The following is a 9,638-nucleotide window of genomic DNA, read 5'->3' as shown; positions in this document are numbered from 1 at the left end:
GCATACATTATGCCACAAAGGAGTCCTCTGTCACCGGAGATAATCTATGTATATTCATACACAAGCCACTTGTTGGTGCCTGTAACTCAAGAATTAGTCTTAGATGTTTATCAAAGAGTGCAACTTCACTCCCACTTAAAAAAAGAGGCGAGTATGAAAGTACGCTCATAATAAACGTTTGTTTCTCTCCTCGTCATAGCTTGTGACGCCTTGTTAAATCCGGAAATTTGTGACAAGTTTGATTTAGGACTGTTTTGACTGAAACAGCAGAAGCTCCTTTTTCGCAATCAATCAAATACAACCGAAAGCAGTTATTTTTCTAACCTCTGAGGTATGAAGGGGAAACCTATAAATACACCTACCTCCCAGACAACTAGGGCACAAACAAGATTCCTTTTTTTCTTCTCTCACAGCCCTGAAGTCAACGACTCTGTAGTCTTTGCTCCTCTGCGGGACATAAAGATAACAGTAATTGCAAAACGGCTCATTTGAAATAACATCATCTCGGAATGATGATATCAGGAAATGGGGAATTTGATCTTACCCTAAGGAGTCAGACAAAAATGCCTTACAGCCAGTCTGACACAGAGCTACAGTCTACAGTCCTACCTGGCCTAGGGGCTCACAGTAACACACACTACTGCACACCCCGTAACACTGACATCACACGACTCCAACACAATGAGGACGGCGATGGTTAGACGACAGCAACGGATGACCCAGTTCTGCACCGTTCATCCCTCGACACTTGTCAGAGCAGCTGATCTTGGGCTAAACCAAAACAGAACGCACGCTAACACTGACACAAACCTCTCTAAGATAACCCCCCCCCCCCGCCCTCTCTCTCTCTCTCTCCGACGGCGAATTAGATTGGATTAGCCTTGTTCCAGCTTCGCCATGATGAACTATTTAAGTTGTTATCACCTCCTTTGTGAGTAAAACAACTGGGTGTAAAAAGAGTGTGAGGCTGGCGTGGCAGCGGGCCAGGTGACTGGGGAGGAATGCTCCCTGCTGGATGCTCCACATCCTGACGCTCCTCCACCAGGTGTTGAGAGACAACACGTGTGGCCGTGATAGAGATCGTCGTACTCCGGCTCGTCCACGCTAATGACAGAGAGTGTGTGAGGCTCGGAAGGGCGGCGGCATGCCCGTTTGTAAATCAGGCCCTGGCTTTCCTCTGTGTACAGTAAAATCAGGTAAACACAGTACCTGGGTTGTAAAAACAGGTTTGCCTTATATGAATATGACCTACATGTTGTGAAGATGTGCATATATATATAGGGTTAGGGTTAGTTACATATTTATATAGGGTTTATATCTTTCTATGGAAAGTTTGGACACACCTTGCCAAGAGTGTGCAAAGCTGTCATCAAAGCAAAAACTTTTGACTGGTACTGTATATATATATATATATATATATATATATATATATTGTGAGCGCAATTTTACTGCTTCTGCATATTACATCGCAATAAATGATTTATGGAAAGTGTTAAACAATCAAAATACAGGAACTATAACATTTACTCTAACAGCTCACTAACACAAAATGGTCCCACTGTAATTGTCCCTATACCTATGTAATTACTCTATTCCTTACTCCACTTGTGTAACAACACAAACTGCTCACCTCCATATACCATGCAATTACAAAGTAATGACTCATGTACTATGTAACAACATGTTAATAGAATAATATTACTAGAGTAATTACAGTGTTACTACACAGGTACTGGTGTAACTTTATGTAAAGTGTTCCCCTCAAAACTGCATTGTAATATATCTCCACTCAGACAGTCAGCAGGTGCAGCCCCTCCACACTCCAAGCTGCCCACTGCTGACAAGGTCTCCAGTGCCCTGGTGGACATAGGGGCAGAGAGGACCCCCCCCCCCCCCCCAACACACACACACACACACACACATACATATATACATACATAGATACATACACACACACACACACACACACACACACACACACACACACACACACACACACAAACACACACACACATAAACACACACACACACATACACACACACACACACACACACAAACACACGCAGGGGTAGACTGGGCCTATAACAGCCTGAGGAGAACTGAGGCCCTCTGAAGACACTGGGGGCTATTCCCACAGCTACGTCACTGTAATGGGATCCCCTGCAGCCCCTCATGTACACAACCCTCCTCATCCCAGATGTGCCTGAGGACAGAGAGAGAGAGAGAGAGAGAGGGGGGGGGGGGGGGGGGGGGGGGGTGTAGCTAGTTAAGTGCCACTAATGGCCTGGCTGATATGAGAGGGCTTCTTCAAACAACAGGGCAGGGGTTAAGGGCTGAACTACTGTCATCGAAATATTCATTCTATAAGATGCTCTTAAAAAAAGTTGCTGTCCTAAACTAAAGAGATACATGGTATATACTCATATATTGCTTTCAATGGAAGATGTTTTGATTGTGTGTGTGCTTGGGGAGGTCAGAGTGAGGCATGCAGGCCGCACTGCCCCCCCTACCCCCTCCTCCCCCCCCCCCCACCCCCCCCCCCCGCCCAGCGTGTGACGGCCATGCTGGCGGTCATGTTTAGAAGTGGTACCAGGTGCAAGCGTGGAAGTGTGTGTGTGTCTGTCTACCTCCCCGCTACCTGTTGGGACACCTGCGACTGAGCCTGTTGGAAAAGGCCAGTGAGTTCCAGGGATTTCCTGTGAACTCGGGAGTGTGCCAACACGTACCGCCCCGATCTCTGACTGATCCAAAACTCTCTCCCAGTGATTCCTCTCACGCCAACCTCCCCCTCAGGGGGAATGACACAGGCCAACAATATCCCTAGCATCTATTTATAGCGTTTATATCGCCCAGAAAAGCAAATATATTACCACCCCTCTCCAAGGACGACAAGAAAACAAGATTACTGTAGATCCTCTCCTATTGTGGGCTCAGCGGGAGCGTCCGTACGGAAAACATGTGTCTACATGTCATCGTGACACACAAACATCACGCAATAGTGTGTACGAGAAAACGTGAGAGGGGAGAAAAAATGTGTGTGGATATGTGTGTGTGTGTGTGTGTGTGTGTGTGCGTGTGTGCGTGTGCGTGTGCGTGTGCGTGTGTGTGTGTGTGCGTGTGCGTGTGTGACACTGGCACTTCCACTATTTGGGACTTATCCAATCTTCAGTGTAATGTAAAACCAATGGCACAATTGGCGAAGTGAGCTTCAGTGCTCTCGCTCTAAGCCAGCGAGAAAGTCCACCCAACATGTTGTCAAAGCATGAGGAATTTATTACTAATGTCGGTCAGCTGCGGTTCAGGCTTTTTCCAGAGCGGGAAAACCGTGGAAAAAAAAAAAAGAAGGAAGAGAAATCATTCATTATCTCCACCAGGATCCTTGATCATTCTCCGGATCGCAGGCGGGTTTATCTCCTAGGCGTGTGTTTCCATGGCGACCCCGGCCCCGAGGTCCCGGTTAAGTCTCCTCTGCCCGCACGTCCATTTATAAAGCTTGTGACTTCAGCGTGAGGTCACCCGGTGACCCGGCCATTGACAGCCAATGGTGTGAAGGATTGGAGAGAGGGAGGGAGAACAAAGAGGGCCTTACAGCAGCATGTGTACTGTTATACCGACCTAGGCTTTCATGTGTGTGTGTGTGTGTGGGGGGGGGGGCATCTCTCTGGGGAAGGAAGTGCTTTTTTTTTGCTTTTTTTTGGGGGGTGGGGGGGGCTTATGTTACTAAGTACAGTACTACAGTACTATACTACCAGGCTTGTGGGACTGGTGGGACTGGTTGAACATGCACCGTAGGAAACATTCTCTTATACTAACTATTTGCGCTCATGTTCAAACAACTCTGTTTACCTCTCAAAAGCCATCTTTGTAGGTTATGCGTGGGCCGTTAAATATAGTGGGAGGAAAACCAGGTGGATCAATGTATGATTCACACTATGGGCCAATCCGGGGGCTTAAGTTGAAAACCAGGTGGATCAATGTATGATTCACACTACGGGCCAATCCGGGGGCTTAAGTTTCATTAAGCATGGGTGGGACATGTCCCACTCACTTTTTTTTGGAAACGAACATTTTTGCCCCCCCCCCCCCTCCACTTTTTTATCCAAGAGATTGCAATCCGAATGTTAAGATAAAGCCCAGAGGTTCTCAACCTTTTTTTTGACCTATGCCCCATACCTGATGATCAAGTCTCCGGGCTTCGCTTGATTCGTGTCTTGTTATGGGTTCTTAAAGAGGAACTGATGCAGGAAAAAAAACAACTTTTCCTGCAAAAAAGAAAGACCAAAAAAGTGTTAAAACGATAACTTTTCTTTTCAGAGACCAGAGCATGATTGGCTGTGACGTGTTACATCCTGATTCAACCGGAGCAATTTTGAAGCCCACCTCCAAGAAACACGTTTTGTTCTCAGTTGCATTTTTAGAAAATGAGGAGGAAAATCCAGGTGAAATCACTCAGTGGAGCCCCTCTTTAAAAGACCAGTCAATCCAACTGCTGGAGTTGTTTTCCGCAGTCCTGCTAAACAGTCCCATTGCCATCCAGGTTTGTTTTGGTTGTCTTTCTGTGTCGTATGAATGATCATATCAGCACAGCTCCCACAGTTCGCAGTAGGTTACACACATTCTGTACAGTAGGTTTCACATTCTATACATATAGTATATTAGGATGTGGAGAGAAATACATTTTTTGGATAAATGTTATTGGATAGAACTCCAATAAATATTTTTGGATTGTTTTTGCTCTCTTCCAAATGACTTGCTAGAGGTGCCATGAGCCTTAGTAAAAGGCATAGAAATGCAGGAAATTAGCTTTAAATTACAAAATAAAAATTCTGGGGGAAGACCCCCCCAGACCCCATGCCAGAAGTGCCCCCCCCCCCCCATGGGCCACCCTCACTACTTATCCTCAACCTTTTTATTTGCTCAGATTAGCATTTTAATTTGTTAGCATTTACCGCAGTCAATCAAGTTAAAGAAGCCACCTGGTAACTTAGGATCAACTTATGTTGTGCGTGCAGTTAAGTGATCCACAATAACAAACATCACATGCAAATAACTTGGCTTAGTAATGTTATCTGTGAGGAGTGGAGTTCTGTGGAACTGTGTTCAATTTGGCAACAACTACTCTCCTCAAGCTGGATGGTCTCCACCCAAATAGGAGGGGGGAGCCATGTTGTTGTCTTAGAATATGGTCTCCTCCCTTAGACAATTAGACACCTTTGTATGGTCTTCTGAATGTAAGGGCCCTGTCAAACAAGTCATTTATCTGCCATGATTTCATTACTTCTCATGATCTAGACTTTGTTATGGTTACAGAGACATGGTTGAGCCAGGGTGACGTTGCCGTTCTAGTCGAAGGCACTCGAATTTCTCTCACCTTTCACCAACCCAGGCTGTCTAACCCTAACCCTAACCCTAACCCTAACCCTGGTTGTGAGGGAGTAATAGTCATCCACAAAAGTGATTTCAAATGCTCACCTAGTTCTTTTGGATTTCAATCGCTCTGCTTCACAATCAATAGTAGTGCCCATTTGCTTTGTGTCTTAGTGTACAGACCTCGCGAACAGGGAGCTCATTGTAGTAGTTCTGAGGTTTTGTCCCTCATCATGCCCAAATATTCTCACTTGTTTCTACTTATATTTTTGTTTTCATTTGCATATCTGTTTTTATCTATTTGTCTATCGATCTAGAGTGATTCAGTAGTTCTTCTCATGGATGTCGGGAAGGATTCCTGTGCGCGTTCCATTATCTGGCAGGTAGGAAGGGAGGGCGGTCGGTAGGAGGGCACCGGGGTTTGGCTGCTCTCCAGAAGCATGAGTCAGAGACAGCAGATGGTACGATAGCTCAGACTCAGACTCAGACTCAGAAAAAAGAGCTCCACTCCTTATAAGCTTTGGCAGGGGACCACGGCCTTTCTCTGGAACTGACATGTCCCTCTCCCGAACGGAAGAGAACGCACCTCCAGTGTGAAAATTATAGCTGTAAATCACAGGACATGTAAATAAGGAAAATGAACAGGGAAACAAAACGCTGAGAGGAAAAAACATAGTTTTTTCTTTTTTTATAGGCTTGCCTGTTTTATAGGCTTGCCTATAAATCACATTTCTCAATCACGTGTAAACAGGCTAAGGTTCCAACAACTGGTGTGTTTACCTCTCAATTTGTTATCGCTTTACATTACAATATAATCTCAAAGTAATCACATGGGAAATGATGGATGCGTAGTTTACGCATTGCCAAGTTCACAGAGTGATTGCGTAACATTCAACTGATTCATTGTGATAACAGGAGAGAACAGAAAAAACAAAGAACAGAGATTTGCCACTGTACCTAAAAGTACCCTGTTCTCCTACAGTACATGACAGCAATGACAGGAATTCACATGCATGTCAATCCACAGAAATCATAACACAACCACTTCTGTGGCTATCGCTTTACAGACCAGACAACCATCCTGGTGGATATTATCAATTACATCCTTGCATTGTACTGTAAGTGGAGTTTCCATGCATTCCAAATAGCAGCAAGAGTTGAAACATGACAAACCGTATTAGTTTGAGCAACTTCCCAATCCATCATGTCTGTCAGTGGCATAGCAGGGGCTGGGTAAATATTCAGTGGCTCTGATTAATTATACCCAGCAGGAGGAGCTGTCACTCACCCAGCAGGTGATTTATGCTATCAAATGTTGTGAATGAACATGAATGAGTGAGATGTCATGACTCAGTCTCCAAAAAGGCAAATGAGCATGAGAGAGAGGAGAGAGGGAAAGAGAGAGAGAGAGAGAGAAATAGAGAGAGGGCACACACAGACAAAGAGGGAGAGAGACAGAGAGAGTGGGAAGGGAGAGAGAAAGGGAGATGGAGGGGGAGAGAGAGAGAGAGAGAGACAGAGAGAGGGGGGAGGGAGGGAGAGAGAGAGAGAAAAAAACCAAGGAAACGATTTGGCAAAACAATCTAGTCCTCTGTTCACAAGAGCAAAATACACTCACTTGTGAACACTTTATTAGGAACACTACACTAATACTGGGTAGGGCCTCCCTTTGCTCTCAAAACAGCCTCAATTCTTCGTGACATTGATTCCACAAGATGTTGGGAACATTCCTTTGAGATTCTGGTTCATGATGACATGATTGCATCACGCAATTCCTGCTGATTTTTCAGGTGCACTTTCAAGCTGTGAATCTCCTGTTCTACCACATCCCAAAGGTGTTCTATTGGATTCATATCCAGTGACTGGGAAGGCCACTGAAGAACACTGAACTCATTGTCATTTTGAGACGACTTTTTCTTTGTGACATGGTGCATTATCATGCTGGAAGTAGCCATTAGAAGATGGGTAAATTGTGGCCATGAAGGGACGCACATGGTCAGCAACAATACTCAAATAGGCTGTGGCATTCAAACGATGATTGATTGGTATTAACGGGCCCAAAGTGTGCCAAGAAAACATTCCCCACACCATTACACCACCTCCACCATGAGAAGGTGTACAGGTGTTCCTAATAAAGTGTTCCGTGAGTGTATGTCCGTCCCGCTTTTGTCAGAAAACAACACTAAGAGATTACACTGACAAATGAATGCAATCTCCGTAATCACGCTTTGATGATAATGATAAATGGATTTTTGTGGAAATAGTAATGAGAATATAATATCTATCCCTAACAACAACACAGGGGAACTCAAGGGAGCGCCTCACAAGTGCAATAATGAACAGTATGTGTTTTAATTGGCAAAGTACACTCCTCCTCCAATGGGATTTGTACCCCATTTCAAAGCCAATAACTATGTGTTTCTCAACATACAGTACATGTTTCTTCACAGCATGTAGTACAGATCATCTTACATTTTTCCACACTGTGTGTGTGTGTGTGTGTGTGTGCGTGCGTGTGCTTCCATGTTTGCTGAGGCACACAGACAATGGACTGACAGTAGCCAGAGAAATGTCATTCAGAGGTGTTTTTCTTTGTGTCCTGCTGTTTGAGCCAAGCCTCTGAACATACCTTTCTTTATCTGACTACTGTAGTGCAGGCTGAGTGGAATATGATCTGTGAATCGCTGGCCGAGCTCAGCGTCTCTTCCCTCACAGGGGGTTCTTTCCATGTGACTCCAAAATACACATACATTCATGCCGTACTGTAAAAACATTCTGCTTAAAAATAGTCATTTACTGAATGAAAAAAACCCTTAGGTGTGAGAGAAGGTCAGATGACATTCACAAACTTCACCAGAACATGTAGGCCTACATCGTTTGTTTTCAATCATATTCAATTGGTTCTGTTGGTGTTTTTCCACTGGAGACCGGGTCCCATTCCTGACTTTTTTTGGGGTCCAACCACTGGTGATTTTTTTGGTGTGTTGTGTTTCCACCACCCAGGGAGATTCTGAGGACTTGGTGAGAGCAGAGAGGAGAAAACTATTGATATTGTCAGAAACGCGTTTCCCAGCGAATTTCACCGTCAAACCAGCATGACTACTTACCGAAACAATAAATCTGTCAACAATTTTCATGCAATTTTTTTGAACTAGTTTAGTTTATTTAGTTTGTTAATGTACACAAAAGCATATTGTTAGCATATAGCATATTCTTCAGTTAGTAAGCCAGGTGAGCCAGTCACATTTCCCATGAAATGAAACGGGTGCTTACCCGCAGCTGTGCAAACTTAATAGTGCATACAAGCTACGAAACGTGACTCCAAACCGAAGTAACGGTTTATATCGTGTTTTCATGCTTTTGTAACATAAATAAGTAGCAGTTCCATATGCTAGTCTAGCCAAATAACGGGAAGACGCAGTACACATTTCACGCCAACCCCCAAAACCCCGCCAAAGTCCCAAAAAACTCCCAAAAGATCTCTGGGTCAGTGTAGGACCTTGGGGCCATGGCCCTGGGCTTTTTTTGGGCCGTTCTCAGAGATGGAAACACAAAAGTATGAGGCTTTGGGCCAAGCACCAGTGCCAAAAGTGACAGCGGAAAACAATACACATGCCATGAGTGTGTGTGTGTGTATGCGTGTGTGTATGTGTTCATGCGCAGGCATCTGTGTGTGTAATAAGACAGAATGAGCTGCTTGGTGAATTCTGTGTTTACAGCAGGTCACAGTCCGACTCATTCTCTGTCAACATAGTACTCTGTTATCCCATCCTCACAAACTGATAGCTGTAAATAGAACCTCCAGAGCTGCAGAGTACAGTGGTGGATGTTACCAGGAAGCAGCTGCACACATGCTCTGTGTTTTGACTTTCCCCTGGACTTCCCCCCAACGCCAACTTTTCTACAATAGCCATAATCCTGTACAAACACACTTTCCCCCCCTAATGTTTCCTGGTTAACAAATCAACCATACTGTAAGTGTTTCAATGAGACAGCTGCTTCGGGCATCAATGAAATAACACTTCACGCCGAGGACAATGTGCCTCAGTGGGCCACAGTTAGCACACTAGCCTCCCGAGGCTAACTCCAGACCACCTAGACGCAACCCCATGAGGAATCTAGCTTTAACATGTCTGAAAGCAAACTGAGACGCTTCAGTCAAAAGCTCCGACTGGCTGGGGCTGGGATAGGTCATCTCCATGCACATACTGCAAAGCTAACAGTGGCTCGCTCTCCTGATCTTTATCTCAGCAATAACAATTTGGTTCTG

Source organism: Argentina silus (genome assembly GCF_951799395.1).
Source record: "Argentina silus genome assembly, chromosome: 7".
In the NCBI taxonomy this organism is placed as follows: Eukaryota; Metazoa; Chordata; class Actinopteri; order Argentiniformes; family Argentinidae; genus Argentina; species Argentina silus.
The sequence above is the reverse complement of the archived record's forward strand: the minus strand, read 5'-3'. Positions refer to the sequence as shown.